The sequence below is a fragment of the Delphinus delphis genome, chromosome X (assembly GCF_949987515.2).
Source record: "Delphinus delphis chromosome X, mDelDel1.2, whole genome shotgun sequence".
NCBI classification, from domain to species: domain Eukaryota; kingdom Metazoa; phylum Chordata; class Mammalia; order Artiodactyla; family Delphinidae; genus Delphinus; species Delphinus delphis.
The window spans coordinates 121377498-121395350 of NC_082704.1; the positions used below are offsets into that span (position 1 = coordinate 121377498).

The 17853-nt window shown below is 40.8% G+C and overlaps 1 protein-coding gene across 2 annotated transcripts in view; it reads right to left on the reverse strand.

Moving 5' to 3' along the window:
* Nucleotides 1-17853, reverse strand: part of STS (steroid sulfatase) — a 387926-nt gene that overhangs the window by 53374 nt on the left and 316699 nt on the right. The window lies entirely within an intron of this gene.

Sequence of the window (17853 nt, forward strand, 5' to 3'; positions counted from 1 at the left end):
GTCACTTCCTGTCCCCTCTCCCTACTTCTGTGTCACATCCTGTCCCCCACTCGTATGTCAATTGGTGGCACTGCCCTCTCCTTCTATGATACTTCCTGACCCCTCTCCTTTATGTCATTTCTTGTCCCCTCCCATCAACTACCTGTCTCACCAAAATTCACACTCAAGTCTCCCAGTTAAGGAGCATCCTTGAGATGACGGATATAGGACCAGGCAGAGAAAGAAGTTGACGGGAAAGGTCTTCATCAATGGCCTCAGCTGATTTGATGGAGATCTCTAGGACTGGGATAGCCCCCTCAGTGTGATCCACTCTTGAAGTGACGGTGAGGATCAGCCTTTATACCCTTGCTAGGACCAGGTATTAAGTGCAGGCTGCCTGTGAAGTGGGAACTCTACCTTGGGTGAGGCAACTCTCTTCAAATGAGGTCTATCCTGGAAGAGAGATTCAACCATGATCTGTGAATACAACACACAGAAGATGGGAGATGAGATGCCTTGATCCTGATGGGGTCTCTGGGCAGGACGGCACAGCTTCACCACCCTAACCTTCTCTACTGAATTGTGCTGTCACTGAAAAGGGTACAAAGAACATGAAAATGTCATTTGTACCCTTAGGCAGCTTAAAATTCCACTAGAGAAATGGGACATAGATGCATCTCTGAAGTAGTACTCATTGACTCTCCTCATCAGAGATAGTTCATAAAACTTGAATTTTAATTCTTTTAAAATGTTTCACTATCAATAGAAATAGAGCAACGCACTGATAATTTTAGACGAGGAATGCATGTGCTATGACCCAGAGGACAAATCCTGTCACCACCTGCTTTAGTAAATAAAGCATTATTGAAGCACAATCACACAAATTATCAATTACCCATTGGACTGAGTGTCTAACCAGGACCACAAGGGACAGAACAGACATAGATCCCAAAAAACTGACAGAAGAAAGAGGAAGTATCCTGAGCTAAAAACACATGAAGAGACTACTACACGAAGTTCATGGTCCTTATCAATGAAAGAATGGGATAATTGACTTCTTATTCCATAAGAAAAATTAGAAAGGGCTGGGGAATTAGTTCAGAATAGACAGTCTAGAAATAATTTTATCCAGTAGCTAAAAACTAGATTTTTAATAAAGTTACATAGATTCCAGATAGAAAGAGCAATTCAAAATACAGTACCCCCATTTATAGGACATTCAGCACTTGGTGTCGGGTCACCTTGAAAATCAGCCACTCACCATGCATGCTTCTGAACTGCATGGAGAAAGAAAAGTGCAAGCAACCAACAAGCATTACATTCAAGAAGTGCAGGATAGGTGTGAGAAGCTAAGGCAGCCCTGCCAAGTTCATAGGCTCTTGCCATGACAGCATGTAATTCAGAGGCCTCCCGTGGAGGGAGATGTGATGGGGCAGCTGAGGAAATTTAAGTGGAGTCTAGGATCTTATCATACTGACAGCTCATTATTCCTGGCACCCAGAGAGGAGAATAAACACATCAGCCAGCATCCTTTTATAAGCAAGCCCAAAGGACCCAATGGGAGCTTATGTACCAACAGACTTTTCCAGAGGTGACACCAGAGCCATTAGAGACAAAACCTAGGCTTAAGGCTGAGTGGTACCAACAGACATTTGTATTCTAACTGTGCATCCAAAGCCACTTCCCTAAATGACACTTGAGGGTTTTCATTTAGATCTTTTGAATTATAATTTCTGGCTTTATTGCATATTTCATCGGGGCCACTTCCAAATGGATCTTCTGGCATGGTTATACACTATGATAGAGTGATATTCACTTTAAAAGTCATTACGTTAATCATCTCCGCTACTTTGATTTAGTGTGAGGGATGGCTGATTGCGTTTTCTTGCTTATCGTAAGAACTTTACTCAGGGTAAAATGAGTTTTATTTTTAAACGGAAACTGTGGATCACAGAGCAAAAGTTTAAAGCACAGAGGCTTACGGTTTTGTTTTCTATACACATACACAGGTGTTAAACCAAATTTGACCGTGTAACTTTGCCTGAGCTGAACCAGCCACAAAAATGTAGTGTTTGCTTGAGATGAGAGAATAGGAGAACTGAATTTATTGGGTATCTTCTGAATCTAATTTGAAAACATTGTACCATCAGTGGTTACAATGCCCACCCAATAGGAGGGAGGCTATAACGTGCCATGCACTCAAATCAGTGATGACTTATTATTCGACTTAGACTGATGACTACATTTTGAAGTATTTTCTGATTTCCTAAAAACTGTTTCTCACAGGCAATACCATTAAACATAGATATAGTGGATTACAACAAAATTAAAGATTTCTGAGCAACTTTGGGCATAATCAACAGGGTGAAAGGCAACCTACGAAATGGGAGAAAATAATGGCAAATCATATATCTGATAAGGGGTTAATATCCAACATACATAAAGAACTCCTACAACTCATCAATGAAAAAAACCCCAAATAATCCAATTAAAATATGAACAAAGGATTTGAATACAATTTCTCCAATGATATACAGCTGGCCAACAAGCATATTAAAAGATTCTCAGCAACACTAATCATTCAGAAAATGCAAATTAAAACTACAATGAGTTACCACCTCATACCTATTAGGATAGCTACTATCAAAAAACAGAAAACAAGTGTTGGCAATGAGGTGGAGAAATTGGAACCCTTGTGCACTGTTGGTAGGATAATGTAAAACAGTGCAGGCACTATGAAAAAACATTATGGGGATTCCACAAAAAAATTAAAAAGTAGCACTACCATGTGATCCAGCAATTCCACTTCTGGGTATATACCTAAGAGAAATGAAAGCAGGGTCTTGAAGAGGTATTTATTTGTATATATGTGTTCACAGCCACAGTTTTCACAGTAGCCAAGAGGTGGAAGCAACCCAAGTGTATATCAGCAGATGAATGGATACACAAAATGTGGTCCATCATACAATGGAATATTATAAGCCTTAAAAAGGAAGAAAATTCTGACACATGCTACAACATGCATGAACCCTGAGGACATTATACTAAGTGAAATAAGCCAGTCATAAAAAAATACTGTATAATTCCACTTATATGAGCCATTTAGAGTGGTCAAATCCATTGAGACAGAAAGTAGAATGGTGGTCGCCAGGGGCTGTGGGGAGAGGCATGTGGAGAGTTTTTATTTAGAATTTCAGTTTGCAAAATGAAAAAAAGTTCTGGAGATTGGTTGCACAACTGTGTGAATATTCTTAATGCTACTGAACTGTAGATTTTAAAGTGGTTAAGATGGCAAATTTAATGTTTTATCATAATTTTAAAAAATGTTATTTCAAGAATGGTTTCTTAACATCAAGAGCTTTGTACATTTTTGTTTGCTTTCAATCAAAAACTCCTAAATCGCAGGTAGAATGTCTTGTGTGTCTACCTAAAAATGTAAATTGGACAATTTTCTTCAAACAAGATAATTGGATCGTTCAAGAAGCCACTCTATTTTTATAAAATGTTTCCGAACCAGAAAGCAATGTTGGGAGTCGATGTGACACGTCTGAAGCCCCCCTTTATCAGTTCTGCTTTTGAACACCAATGTACTGATTGTAAACTGTGGTGATAAGCCAACAAGCTTTCCATTAAAACCAGCGTTAAACTTGTATGTTTCCTAAGCTGTTTCAATTGATGATCGAAATGGACGGGGAGAGGTGTTGAAGGAGGGGTTTCTATCCATCGGAGGTTGGAAGGCATATTCCAGTTTCTGAAAGCTAACATTTACAAACAGACCTCCTAAAATAACAGATTATTTCACGTTCTCAGCAAATACTGATCCAGCACTTTTAGGGATGCTGGGTAGCTAAAACATGTCCTGTTCATTGTCTCCAAGCAGATACAAGATGACTCCCAGGAAATAATGAAAAATTCTAGGTGGTTATGTCATGATGCATAAATGTCACAGCACGAAATACAAACAATCCTACCTAACCTAGTTTACCTTTTCTAGGATATGGGCTCAGGAAGAGCCTGCAGGAGTGGTCATGGGGCCCCCATTATGGGGTAGAGCAAGGAGCCTGGGGCTGGAAAACTGGTCGCTCAATGTGTAGGTGAAAAACATGGAAACTAGACCGCACCAGGTCAAGAACCATTGCTGCGGTGATGGAGACAAAACCAGCAAGCCAACAGGAAAGAGTAAATCCTCCCTCTCCTCTTCCTGCCTTCCAAGAGCTTCTGGTGTCCCCCATGGGTACCACTAAATAGGGAGCCAGCTGATAAAGAAGCAGCAGCTCCAGCATCCCAATGGAGAATAAAGATGATGGATTTGGAACTAAGACATAGATGCTTAAACACCAGCCCAGAAACCTTCTTGAATCCCTTTAGATTCCTTCCTGAATGGGCATGATAAGCTCCACACCCCCGGAGGGACTTAATAATTGCTTGCTGACTGAAGACAGAAGTGCCTACCTTGGGTTGATTACTGAAATTGAGCGGATAAACATCCACATTGAGAAGCAGCAAAGCAGGGTCCTGCTCCACGGTTAGGCTACGCTGGGTCCCGTGGGGTGTCTCTCCTGACAAGTGTATTCAGGTGACACCAGGTTAAAGTGACCAACCATGAAAGCAGGCTTGTGAGAGCTGTCTGAACTGAGAGCAGAATGGGGCAGATGGGCTTCCCTGGTGGCACAGTGGTTGAGAGTCCACCTGCCGATGCAGGGGACGCGGGTTCGTGCCCCGGTCCGGGAAGATCCCACATGCGGCGGAGCGGCTGGGCCCGTGAGCCATGGCCGCGGAGCCTGCGCATCGGAGCCTGTGCGCCGCAATGGGAGATGCCGCAACATAGAGAGGCCCAGGAACAGAAAAAAAAAAAAAAAAAAAATGAAAATGGAGCAGATGGAGAATGAATCGAGGAACCACGGACAGCTGGGACTGAACTGATTTTTTTTCACCATTTGGCGGATGAATCTCCATCCCTTGCCATCATTACTCAGCCCAGTAAGACCTCCCAGACCTCAGCATCTAGAAGAAGAATCCTAAATGGTTCTCCTCTCCTGATGGGCCTTCTTGCATTTGTTCAAGTGCTGTCATTCACTGAGTGATTCAACAGAGTGCTAGTAACTCTCAGGTACCCCGTTCTGTTCTAGATTCCTGTCCTCTAATTAATAGGAGATCCAATAGCTAATTCCCTCTTTTTACAGCCTTAACTCTTCTAATTTTTTTAATTGGAGTATAGTTGACTTACAATGTTGCATTACTTTCTGCTGTGCAGCAAAGTGAATCAGTTATACATACACATATATCCACTCTTTTTAGATTCTATTCCTATATAGGTCATTACAGAGTATTGAACAGTTCCCTGGGCTATACAGTAGTTCCTTATTAGTTATCTATTGTATATTCAGTAGTGTGTATATGTCAATCCCAATCTCCCAATTTATCCCCCCTCCTTCCCCTTTGGTGACCATAAATTTGTTTTCTTCATCTGTTACAACCTTTAAAGTAGCTTATTTAAAATATCAGGGGCAGAGTATCACTCCTATGAGACTCCACTATTTATCTAGAGGTGTTTGATCACCTGCATTTGACAAGCGTTGTCAGCTATGGACGCTAAAGATGGCTTGTGTTCAGAGTCAGGCAGGCAAGGCAGCTACAAAAGCAGACATTCCAGCTGACCAGCCACTGGGTGTGCCATGCACTGTTCAAAGAGAAATGATTTGGCTTCTGTTCAAGAACTGCCTTTTTGGAAATGCTTGATTTTTGTTTGTTGTGTGTGTGTTGGGGGGGGGGGTGATGCTTGTTTCTAAGATGGCATGGATTCTCGTGATGGTTAGAGTTTGTGCCAGCTTGGCTAGACTATGGTGCCTAGTGGTTCGGTCCAACATTAGTCTAGATGTTGCTAAGAAGGTACTCTGTAGATGTGTCAACACCTACCATCTGCCGACTTTCAGCAAGAGAGATTATCCTCTTTAATATGGGTGAATCTTATCTAATTAGTTGAGGGCTCTACCTGCTCAAACACTGAGGTTTCCTGGAGAAGAAGAAATTCTGCCTCAAGATGGTAACATAGAACTCCTGCCTCAGTTTCCAGCCTGCCAGCCTGCCCTACAGATTTCAGACTCAAGACCACAGTGTCAATTCCCTGTCTGAGTTTCCAGCCTGAAAGCCTGCCCTAAAAGTGCACAATTCAGACTCAAGGAGACTCAAGATTACAATGTCAACTCTTGCCAGTTTCCAGCCTGCATATCCTACCCTACGGAATTTGGACCTGCCAGGCCCTACAATTGAATGAACCAATTCCTCAAACTAAATCATATATATATATATATATATATATATATATATATATATATATATACACACACACACACACACACACACACACACACATATATGATATATCTTTGTGTGTATATATATCTGCGTATATATGTATATTTTTTAATTAATTAATTAATTAATTTTTGGCCACGCTGGGTCTTCGCTGCTGCACGCAGGCTTTCTCTAGTTGCAGCGAGCGGGGTCTACTCTTCGTTGCTATGCGCGGGCTTCTCATTGCAGTGGCTTCTCTTGTTGCGGAGCACGGGCTCTAGGCACGCAGGCTCAGTAGTTGTGGCTCGCGGGTTCTAGAGCGCAGGCTCAGTAGTTGTGGCACACGGGCTTAGTTGCTCCACAGCATGCGGGATCTTCCTGGACCAGGGCTCAAACCCGTGTCCCCTGCATTGGCAGGCGGATTCTTAACCCCTGCGCACCAGGGAAGTCCTATATATGTATATTTAAAGTAATATATGTGTGTGTGTATTTCTCTCTCTATATATATCTATATCCTATTGTTTTGAAGAACCCTAATTGATACAGTTCTTTACCTGAGCAAGAAAACAAGGTTCAGGAAGCAGAAACCTCAGCGGCAGAGAAAATAATAGCATTGCCTTGTGTCATCATTCCCTCTCCAGGGGAGAGGTAACACTGCTTTCCTCCCCCATCATTACTCCTACTTTGCAAGGAGTGTGCCAAGACTTGCTTCTCAAGGTTGCTTGAGTGCAGTGGATTCAGCAGAACTGGAAACTTCCCGGTGCCCCTCTTCCCATCACTGCCATTGAATATTAAATATTGAGGGAGCATTCTGCCGGGTTATCAACGGCACATCCTGCCGTAAATTCGTTCTGGAGGCTCGCTATACTCTGGCCACTCCTGGTTACATCCAACCCGGAAGAAGAGTCAATATACATCTGAGGACTCCCAGCCAGACTTCACAAATCTTTTTCCAAGCAAGACTCATAGATAAACATAGCAGTCACCAAAACGTGGTCAGACAGCAGGGCAGTGCTCTAGAATAAGAGCTTTATTGTAGAGCGTAACAGACCATACGTGCAGGACGCCCCTGGGAAGCCTAATAAAACATGAAGTAATTGGGGGGGAGGCAAGGTCATTTCCTTCATCTACGCTTCCTACCAAGAGAGATGAAACAGCTTTTCTTAAAACAATACTATTTCTTTTCTCATTTAGGAAAATTGGTTTTGGTTCCCCAAGTGGATAATAATTAAAAACAGTGCCTACAAAAGAGATGCCACGGTATACTTGGACGTTTAAAATCAGAATCTTTAACTTGGGGCATAATCTTTGGGTTTTCATCTCCTCAAGTATGTTTCTATTAACAAAGGTAGCTACTTTCAAAGTTGTTCACTGAGGCCATTTTTTACATCGTGCCTGCCTGTATTTTCTCCCATTTCCATAGGAATCATGATGCCCAGACACTCCGAATTCCTCACTGGGCTTCGAGATCATTGCTGTGAGCTTTGCAGTACTTTTTGGTACACAGATTATTAGACTGGACACCAGAAAGAATCAAGGCGAGGCAGGTACCTCTCTAAATATATTGTGGATAAACACACTTCAGATCATTGGAAGTTTTTCCTTGCCCAAGGAAGATGAAACAGTTTGTCCAAACACCCCACTTCCAAGAAGAACTGTGGCCACTTCTGTGATGGAATGTTTCCTGGCTCGCTTTAAACATTTTTGCGTGATGAGATTTGCACTGCTGTGTTACAGAGCTTCGGGAGCGAAGGAAAACCCCCTGGGAAACCACAGAATTTTTCTGTCAATACACAGGTAATGTTAGCTTTTATGGAAATATTCAACTAGGCTTGAAGACAGGCATTTCCATGGCTGTCTCTATGTTTACAGAAAATTATCCTTTAAAGGTAGGTTCAATCATAGGGTATCTGTTAAACATACCGACTGGCACGTTCTATAGGAAATAACGTTAATAAACATATGGCTTTATTCTGCAAAGTGTTTTTTTTTTATGTCAGAAGAGGCAGAAGACAAAGTACAAAGCAGTATACTGTAAGAGCATCTTTAAAATTATCCGAGAAGTTCTTCCTGATTTCTTTACTGTCTCCTTTGACTTCCTTCTCCTCCTATTTCTCCCTCCTCTCCCTTTATTTCTTAATGCTAAAGATACAGCTGGCACTGGCACCCACTTTGGTCTCTTTTCCTTCTTCTTTTTTTAAAATTATTTTTTATTTTTGGCTGTGCTGCGTAGCCTGTGGGATCTTAATTCCCTAACTGGCCGATCAAACCCCTGCCCCCTGCAGCGGACGCATGGAGTCTTAACCACTGGACTGCCAGGGAAGTCCTTCTTTTCCTTCTTCTATTAACTACCTCTAGTTTCCTCCTATATAGTAGGGAAGGACAAATCTGACTCCATATTAGATCTGTTCCTTTCATTTTAACCTTTGTGCTCTGTTGCCTGTGCTTAGTCATGCTGGCCCTGCACCTTTTGTAAAAGAATGTTATCTATAGCCTGAAATATACAGGATCGCCCTCTCTCAAGGCTCTGCCCTTTAAGAGTCCATTCATATAGTGATAAAAAGTTGCAGAACAGAGAATAACATTTGTCTTTTGGAGGTTTACAGCAACATTGATCGACCACGTTGCCACCTGCAAGAGCAAAGGATTCCAGACACCAAGAAGTCTGCACCAACCAACCACACCCCCTCCCCTCATCTTGCCTTTGAAAGTGTTTCTGGGAGTTCGGAGATTTGGGGGCATGAGCCTCCCGTTCTCCTTGCAAGGCCCTGCAGTAAAACTTTCTCTGCTCCAAACTCCAATGTTTCCGTTTGTTTGGCCTCACTGTGCATTGGACACAAGAACTCGTGTTTGGTAACGCTTGGAGAACCTAGGAGAGCTCCTTCTCTTCCACACATCTATCTGCACCCTCTCACCACTTTTAGATTGGGTTCCTTGTCTTTTACATTAACTTGTAGCAATTCTTTATAGATTTTTGATACAAATCTTTACTCACTTGTATCTGTTGCAGTTATATATATAAATATACTGTGTATATGTGTGTGTGTGAGTGTGTGTGTGTGAGTGTGTGTGTGTGAGTGTGTGTGTGTGAGTGAGTGTGTGTGTGTGAGTGTGTGTGAGTGTGTGTGTGTGAGTGTGTGAGTGTGAGTGTGTGTGTGAGTGTGTGTGTGAGTGTGTGTGTGTGTGTGTGTGTGTGTGTGTGTGTGGTGTTAATTGATGCATTTATCACGCCCTTTGAATGCAGCTGGCTGCAATTTTGCGGCAGTCACATTTACTTTCTTTAGGGAAGAAATCTCTGCATTTCTGTCCCAAGCACTGACTTAGCATTCTCTGCAGTAGAGCAGGGAATGGGGAGGTGGTTCAATTATTTAACATGCATATAATTTTTCACCCCATGTCTCACTTATAACCATCGTGTGCCTTGTTTCGATTCACAAGCCTCTCAGCGTTGAACCATTAACTCTTTGCCCTAAGAACCCTCAACAGACATCTAAGAAAAGAGGTTCTCCTACCTTCCACACCAGCTACCATTCCTCCTTCACATGTTGGCTATGTTCAGAATTCTTGATTGTTATTCAAATATATACTCTACTATTCTCTTGGTCATTTCGATTCCCTTACTGTCATTGACTGGAGGGAGAAGATATAAATGAGTGTGACCCATTCACCGCTTTTTAATGCAAAGACCACACCCTTGATCCCAACTCCGGATGCCCTCTTTCCTTTGCACAGGCGACTGGTGGGGAGCTGTCCAAGGTTCCCAGATCACTATTAGAGCTACTCTTGGACACTCTGGCTCAAGAGTAAAAATGTGCTTAAATATAAAGTGACAATTAAACCACCACTTGTCTCTTCAAGTATGTTTGTATTAACACTTGGTGATATGGAAAGTAAACAAATCATGTTGTGTTTCTATTTCTGAAGCATATTAACAGTTGCTGTATTTTTAATAATTACATACATTTACGACTGTACAACACTGCATTTAATGGATACCATTATTTACATAATCATCCCCCTATTGTTGGGCCAATTTCAAATTAGCCTATTTTTATTTCAGTGATTCTGGAAGTGTGTATTTTAACAACCTATATCATAATTACCTGAGGTTATTTTATAAAATCAGATTCCCTGACACTACCCAAGTCCTGCTAAGGCTTAGGAATGAACATTTTTGCTACCTTTTTAGTTGATATACATATACCTCAACATTTTTAAATCATGGTTTATTGAGTACTTGTTATTTTCATTATGTTTGTCCAGCACTGCAATAGGGTAGTTTACAGAAGAAATTGATGATCAGACACTGTAAACTGAAGCAGAGAGGCCATCAAACTGTATGAGTTTAAGTCTCTTCCTCCCTAACTACTCCACTGCACTCCAGTTCCAAACTTCTCACTTAATGCGGATACTCATAACACGTTCCACTATCACTGAAGACTCAAAATGTTTGAACCCGAGAATGGATTTCCAATTATGGCAGGGATGGGAACCATAAATGGAGCTTTACGGGAACACCAAATGTGGTTTGTGAGTGCTGGGGGCAGACAGACAAAATTGCCTTCTCACGGAGGGTGAGACGTGACAGTGGAACCAGCTGCAGGAGACCTGGATGAGCAACTGTCCTGACGTGGCAAAATGTATTTCACAAGAGGAGATAACACAAGAAAGGGCGTGACAATGGGGTGTGTGGGTGTGTTATAAGCCGGGAACAATAAGAGAACTTGCATATAACACGGGAGAAGCCCTGATTGAAATTCCAGTAGTTCATTTGTCACGAGGGCTTCGGTTTTTACCCGGATGGAGACACCGAGGGTTTCTGAAGTGGCAAAAAGTATCTGCTGTGTGATCCAGATTATTCTGACTGAACGGAGCCCTGTCTTGACTATGCAAATATCCAGGTGTAAAAGGATGAACCCTCGGACTGTGGCTTCGTGCCGAAAGATGGAAAAATAGGGGATGGACTCGGAAACACTGGAAACTACTGGGAATTTGGCAACCCTATCAGAAAACGGTTACAATTTGTATGCTAAGGGACTATCTCAGTTAAGCTCTCTCACTCAGGTGACACAAGTGAGAAATAATTACCTAGTGTTTCCAAATTCCTTCAGCTTCTCATTCAAGCCTGACATACCTGTTCCTTAGGTCACAGCTTGCTCCTACTTGTATCTTAGCCACGTTGAAAATCCATGTACCTTCCATTTTTGTCACCTGTTAGTATATAATCTAAGCTATCATCTTTATATCTGCCCCCTTCAGAGCCATTTCATTAACTGTGAATAATGCTACTGGCCAGAGAGAAATGGAAATTCAAGCAGCCAACATTGAACCTAGTGAATTTAGTTACTTGGTAACAATGTTTACGCAAGTATTGAGATGGAAGGGTTTGACTATTGAATAAAATTACGTTTATGATTACCTGGAGATTTCATTTACCGTTATTCCTGTTGTTCACGATTGGCATAAATAACAGAGCAGCGTGTGCACTAAAAACAAGCTGTCCTTCTTGTTATGTGTGTCACCTTCATTTCACCATGAAACAGTGCCATTTCCCTGGGAACGTGAAACAATGAGAACTTATCTCACAGGATTAGTAGCTTTATAATTGCTCACATTTCCCTTGGAATAAGTTGGTTTTGTTTTTTTTTTTTCTTTAGCTGGAGTGTTTTAGATTGCCTGTTGGTCAGGAAGGATAGAAAATGACTCATAATCCAAATGAATTAGCAGAACAAGAGAGAAGTTCTCTTCAAGCTCATCGCACTCTGAGTGGAGACTATTTGTAGACACCTAAGCAAGATGAAACAGCAAGAATCCTTGAAGGACCACATTTCTCCCCAGTCTGTAACCTACTCATCTTGCCTTCACGGGTGAGAAAAAGCCTATTTTCTAGTTTCCCTGACTTATGGACTGCAAACCACTTATGGCATGGATCGGACGTTTTCCCCTGTCTCTCTAATAACAGAAAATGTATTCTGAATGATTGCTTGTTATTGTTGGTCATTTATTAAATAATAAACAGTTTAGTCTGAAAAGGCACACAGAAGTAGGACAGTCAAAAGTGCTTCAGCATTTTGGCCTTATGAGATTAAAGCAGCTACATGTATTGTACGTGTCTCAAGAGCATGGCAGATAAAAGAACAAATCTCTGTTCTAAAAAGTGTTCTTATTATTTTTACATAACCATGTCGGACACATCAGACTTACAATTTCCTAACACCCACCTGTCTTAAGCCAGGTCTCCAGAAATGGCCCCTAAGGACCAGATACACATGAAAGTGATTGATGAGCAAAGTAGCCAGAAAAGAGAACTTCTCAATCAGATAAAGAACATCTATGAAAGTCTATGGCTAAAATTGTACTTAACTGTTAAATATTATAATTTATCTCGAAGGTTGGAACAAAAGAAGACTGTCTACACGCTAACCACTACTAATCAACATTGTATCAGAAGTTCTAAGGCAAGAAAAAGAAATAAAATGCATAAGAGTAGAAAGAAAGAAGTCAAACTGTATTTAAAGATGATGTATTTTTCGATGAAATATACTAAATAATCTATCAAACAAACGTCATTTACCAAGATCGTTGGACATAAAGTCAATATACAAAAATCATTTGTATTTCTACATGTTAATAGCAAGCAACTCGAAAAGGACAGTTTAAAAACTATCATCATGTACACTGTCATCTCAACAAAAAATACTTAGGTGTAAATTTAATACGAGTTGTCTAAGATCTTTACACTGAAAATGACAAAACACTGCTGAGAGAAATTAACAAAGTCATAAATTCATGGGGATATGTACCACTTTTATGGATTGCTAAGACTCCTTTAGAGATGTCAATTCCCCCCAAAATGACCCTTGGGTTCAAAATGTTATCCAAATATAAACCACAAGGAGCTTCTTTGTAAGAATTATCAAGCAGATTCTAAAATTTATATGAAAATGCAGATGACTTAGACCCTCCAAACCACCTTGAAAATAAGAGCACGTCTCCTAGGACTAGAAAACTGTGGGCAATGTGCTTCCAGTAGCCTGACTATGGTCCTAGGAAGACCATTCTTCAAAAGAAGATTGCCAGTGGGACTGTTTGGACAGAAGCACACGAAATTGGAGGAGAGTCGCTCAAAACCAATGGTCTGAGTAACTGGCAGGAAAGAATCATCATTTCCTCTGGTGAAGACCACTAGCAGGTTTCAAGAGAGGGGTCGAGAGTTTAACACAGAACACGAGCGACACCTGTAAGACATTCCAGTGGAAACGTTGCGATGAAAGTTGGATTTGCGAGTCTGGATTTCAGGTCAGGGGCATAAAGTGGGAGTCAACACCACGGAGTTAACAGTTACACTTGATATTAGGCTCGATCATCAAGGCAGTGAATGCAGACGGAAAAGAAACTGTCCAAGGCAGGAACACGGGGGCACACTCCAACTTTCAGAGTTGGGAGAAAGGAGGAAACAGTTAAGGAGATTGATAGCAATTGACCAGAGCAGACAGAGGAAAATCAGCAAAGTATGTTTTCTTGGAATCTGAGTAAAGAAGGATTTTATCAAGTAGGAGGGAGTATTCAATTGTGTCAAATAGAGTTAATAGATCAGATAAAATGAGGCATAAGGACTGTCCACTAGATTTAATAGAAAGATCATTGGCAATCTTGACAAGGCAACTTTTGTTGATAGTGGCAAAAGTTCTAGCATTGTAGAATGCATTACAAGAGTAAACATGCATTTGAAAATAAATTATATATATCACTTATATGTGGAATTTAAAATATGACACAAATGAACTTATCTACGAAACAGAAAGAAACTCACAGACATAGAGAACAGACTTGTGGTTGCCAAGGCGGGGAGTGGCGGGGGAGGGGTGGATTGGGAGTTGGTATTAGCAATTGCAAACTATTATGTATATAGGATAGATGAACAGCAAGGTCCTGCTGTGGAGCACAGGGAACTATATTCAATCTCCTGTGATAAACCATCATGGACAAGAATATAAAAAAGAATATATATGTATAAGTGAATCACTTTGCTGTATAGCAGAAATTAACACAACATTGTAAATCAACTATACTTCAATAAAATAAATTTTAAAAATAAGTAAATGAATCATAGAAACGCAGATGCTTTATATTTTAATTACAGTTGACCCTTGGACAGCTAGGGTTTGAACTGGGCAGGTCCACCTATACACAGATTTTCTTCAATAAAAATATTGGAAAAATTTTTTGGAGATTTGCAGCAATTTGAAAAAAGTCTCAGATGAACCACACAGCTTAGAAATACTTTTTTTTTTAATTAAGAAAAATTTAGGTATATCATGAATGCAGAAAATATATGTAGATAGACATATACCATACAAAATAAGTGTTAATCAACTTTATGTTATCAGTAAGGCTTCTGGTCCACAGTTGGCTATTAGCAGTTACATTTTTAGGGAGTCAAAAGTTATACAATGATTTTTGGGACGTCCCTGGTGGCGCAGTGGTTAAGAGTCCGCCCGCCAAAGCAGGGGACATGGGTTCGAGACCTGGTCTGGGAGGATTCCACATGCGGCGGAGCAACTAATCCCCCGCGCCACAACTACTAGCCTGCGCTCTAGAGTCCACAAGCCAAAACTACTGAGCCCATGTGCCATAACTACTGAAGCCTGCGTGCTCCAGGGCTCTCGTGCTGCAACTACTGAGCTCGCATGCTGCAACTACTGAAGCCCACGTGCCTACCCATGCTCTGTTCAAGAGAAGCCACCGCAATGAGAAGTCCGTGCACCGCAAGGAAGAGTAGACCCCGCTCACTGCAACTAGAGAAAGCCCATGCGCAGCAACAAAGACCCAACGCAGCCAAAAAAAAAAAAAAAGTTATACACTGATTTTTGATTCTGCCGGGGGTGAGCACCTCCACCCCGTGTGTTGTTCAAAGGTCAAGTATATGTGGATGCCATGTGTTCTAGTACAGATAAAGAAATATTAACTGGCATATTAAGCTAACTGGAACATATTTTTAATCTTAGAGAAAAAAGTTGTAAGGCTAAAGGTATTTTCCTACAGGATATATCCCCCCTAAATCTCCAGGTAACAGAAAAGACATATTCAAAAGCAAAATATTTATCTGCCAGCACTGTGGAGCAAGTATTTTCCCAGCAGGACCCATATGAGGAAAGAACTGATAGATCGTCCTATTAGGATATTTCAGTGGGTGGGGCTTTGGCAGCCTAGCAGAAGACTTTAGTGACAAAAAGTTGGATGTACCCAGAAGTGCCAATGCAGGCAAAAGAAGGCAAGAAATGCAGCAGGATACCAAGCCGCAGGGGAGAGAGCTAGAGCAGTAAATCAGTCAGGAGCAACAGGAGGTCCGAGAGATGAATTAAAGGGTCAGCAGAAACTAAGCAGAGAGAGCACAAGAGGCTGAGAGTTCAAGAGACAGTACAGTATGTATCATGAAAACACGAAGGTGATGTCCCTGTGTTCCTCTCGGGCAGGATTGTCATTTCCTGCCCTACTTGAGGTTAGTTTTGTTTTTGTTTTTTTTTTAAGGGTCCATTTCCCAGGAACAAAGTGAATTGAGAAAAGGAAAACATGAAATGGATGCATCCCGCAATCACGAGACACATGATCATGTTTCCATTGGCTTGGACCGTGAACGCCTACCATTTTGTTTCCGAGAAAGGTTCAGAATATAAACAGCTATCGTATAAAGATGCCTGGGTACTTTCTCTCTTGTTGCTGGTCCTGAACACTCAGTGACAGAGATACCCAGGGCTAAATCTGTACCTGGTGGCTCTGATTTATAAGGTACAAGGCAGGTCTGAATTGTCCTTGTCAGTCACCAACCGAAGACATGGGACAGATCAAACAGAGCTCTGTGAGTGGAATCTGTGGATCCTTGCAAAGGATGCTCTCAGCTTAAAGCTACTTTTGCATGTAAATGAATTTTAGCTTTAGAGACCAAACTTCGATGGCTGGCTAAGGGCTCTTTTCTGTTGACACTCCAGTCACTTCGGTGACCCGCAGTTTTGTGTCAGTTTGTAAAAGACTAAAATATCTAATCGGTTTTAAACAAAGAAATCAATAATTGTAAACCATTGTGTCAAGAATTAGAAAAAGATTCATTGCAGGTGGCCCTTGCTTAGGGTGACTTAACAAACCCCAGCGAGCAAGGTTCTAGCAATTAATAAAACAATCAGTCATAAGATTTACATTAGAGTTCAAAGGTCAATCCATGACAATGAAGGAGCATATTCATTAGGAAAAGGAAACTCCAAGGAAATCCTATAACTGCCCCTGATCCTGCATGATTATGTTAGCTTTCCACTGGCAAAAACCTATACAAGGAAGGACTTCAGAGTCCAGCAGTAATGGATATGAAGGGCCCTTCACAAACCCTGAGAAGTAATTGCATTACTCCTCAGCTCTTGAACAGGCTTGCAGGAAACATAACTGGGGCTTGGCCAACACACGGCCCTACTTTCAATCATACAGAAATAATGACTTCCTGTCAAGGCAAACCGAAGGGGGCAGTGGGATACCTGGGAGATTTTTTTTTTCTTTCTGATAAAATCTACATATTTTAATTCTAGCTCTTCCTCATGAGATATGGCTGAAATGCATAAAGTTGGGATGGTGAAATTCCCAATTTGGAAATTAAGAAGAAAGAGTATATTTTTATGAAAACACTCAACTTTAAATAATGGATTCTAAAATACAGTGCATATTACTTATACTATAGCTTATATTAAAAGGCACATGAGCAGAGCTTGATAATTTTTTCTACACAACTATGTCCCTGCAAACAAGTCCAAGATTAATACATAAAACTTTTCCCTCACCACCTAAAGGCTCCCTTTTCAATCAACATCTCCCCAGAGTTAACCACTGTTTTTGTTCCCATCATACATTGTGTATGTTTTGGAAATTCCTAGCCGTGGAAACATACAAGAACTCTTCTCTGTGTTGCTTAGTTTGCTCAATATTATATGTGTGATATTCAACTCACACTGTTACGTGAATCAGTCATTCCCTTACTAATATATAATATTCTATATTACGAATAGAGAACAATTCCATCATCTTAATGATGGACGTCTGGGGTCTATACAGTTTGGGGCTATGATGAACACAGTTCCTGGAAACAGTATTATCTGTATCTTTTGATGGGAATATGCACTCATTTCTCAGGGATACATATCTAGGAGTAGAATTCCTGTCTCATCGAGTAGGTGTATTTTCAACTTAAATTGACACCACCCAATGATTTTTTGTAATAATTTACTAAGTACGTATGAAAGTTGCTCCTATTTTCACCAGCACTTGACACTTTCTTTCTTTTTAACTTTAATCTGATAGGTTAAAATGTCATACGTTTGATGCCTATGTGTTTAAGGTGTGTTACAATATTGACTGATTTCCATATTTTCAAATTGAAGAAATATTGTAAAATATGAATTAACTCTCTGCGCTTGACATTACAGATAAGAGAGACTATCTCTTATATTAACATTTTAAAATGACAAAGAATAGAATGTTCAAGGTTTATGCTGCTTTCATTGGCTTTAGTACGATTAGGTCCTCGCTGCAATTTCTATC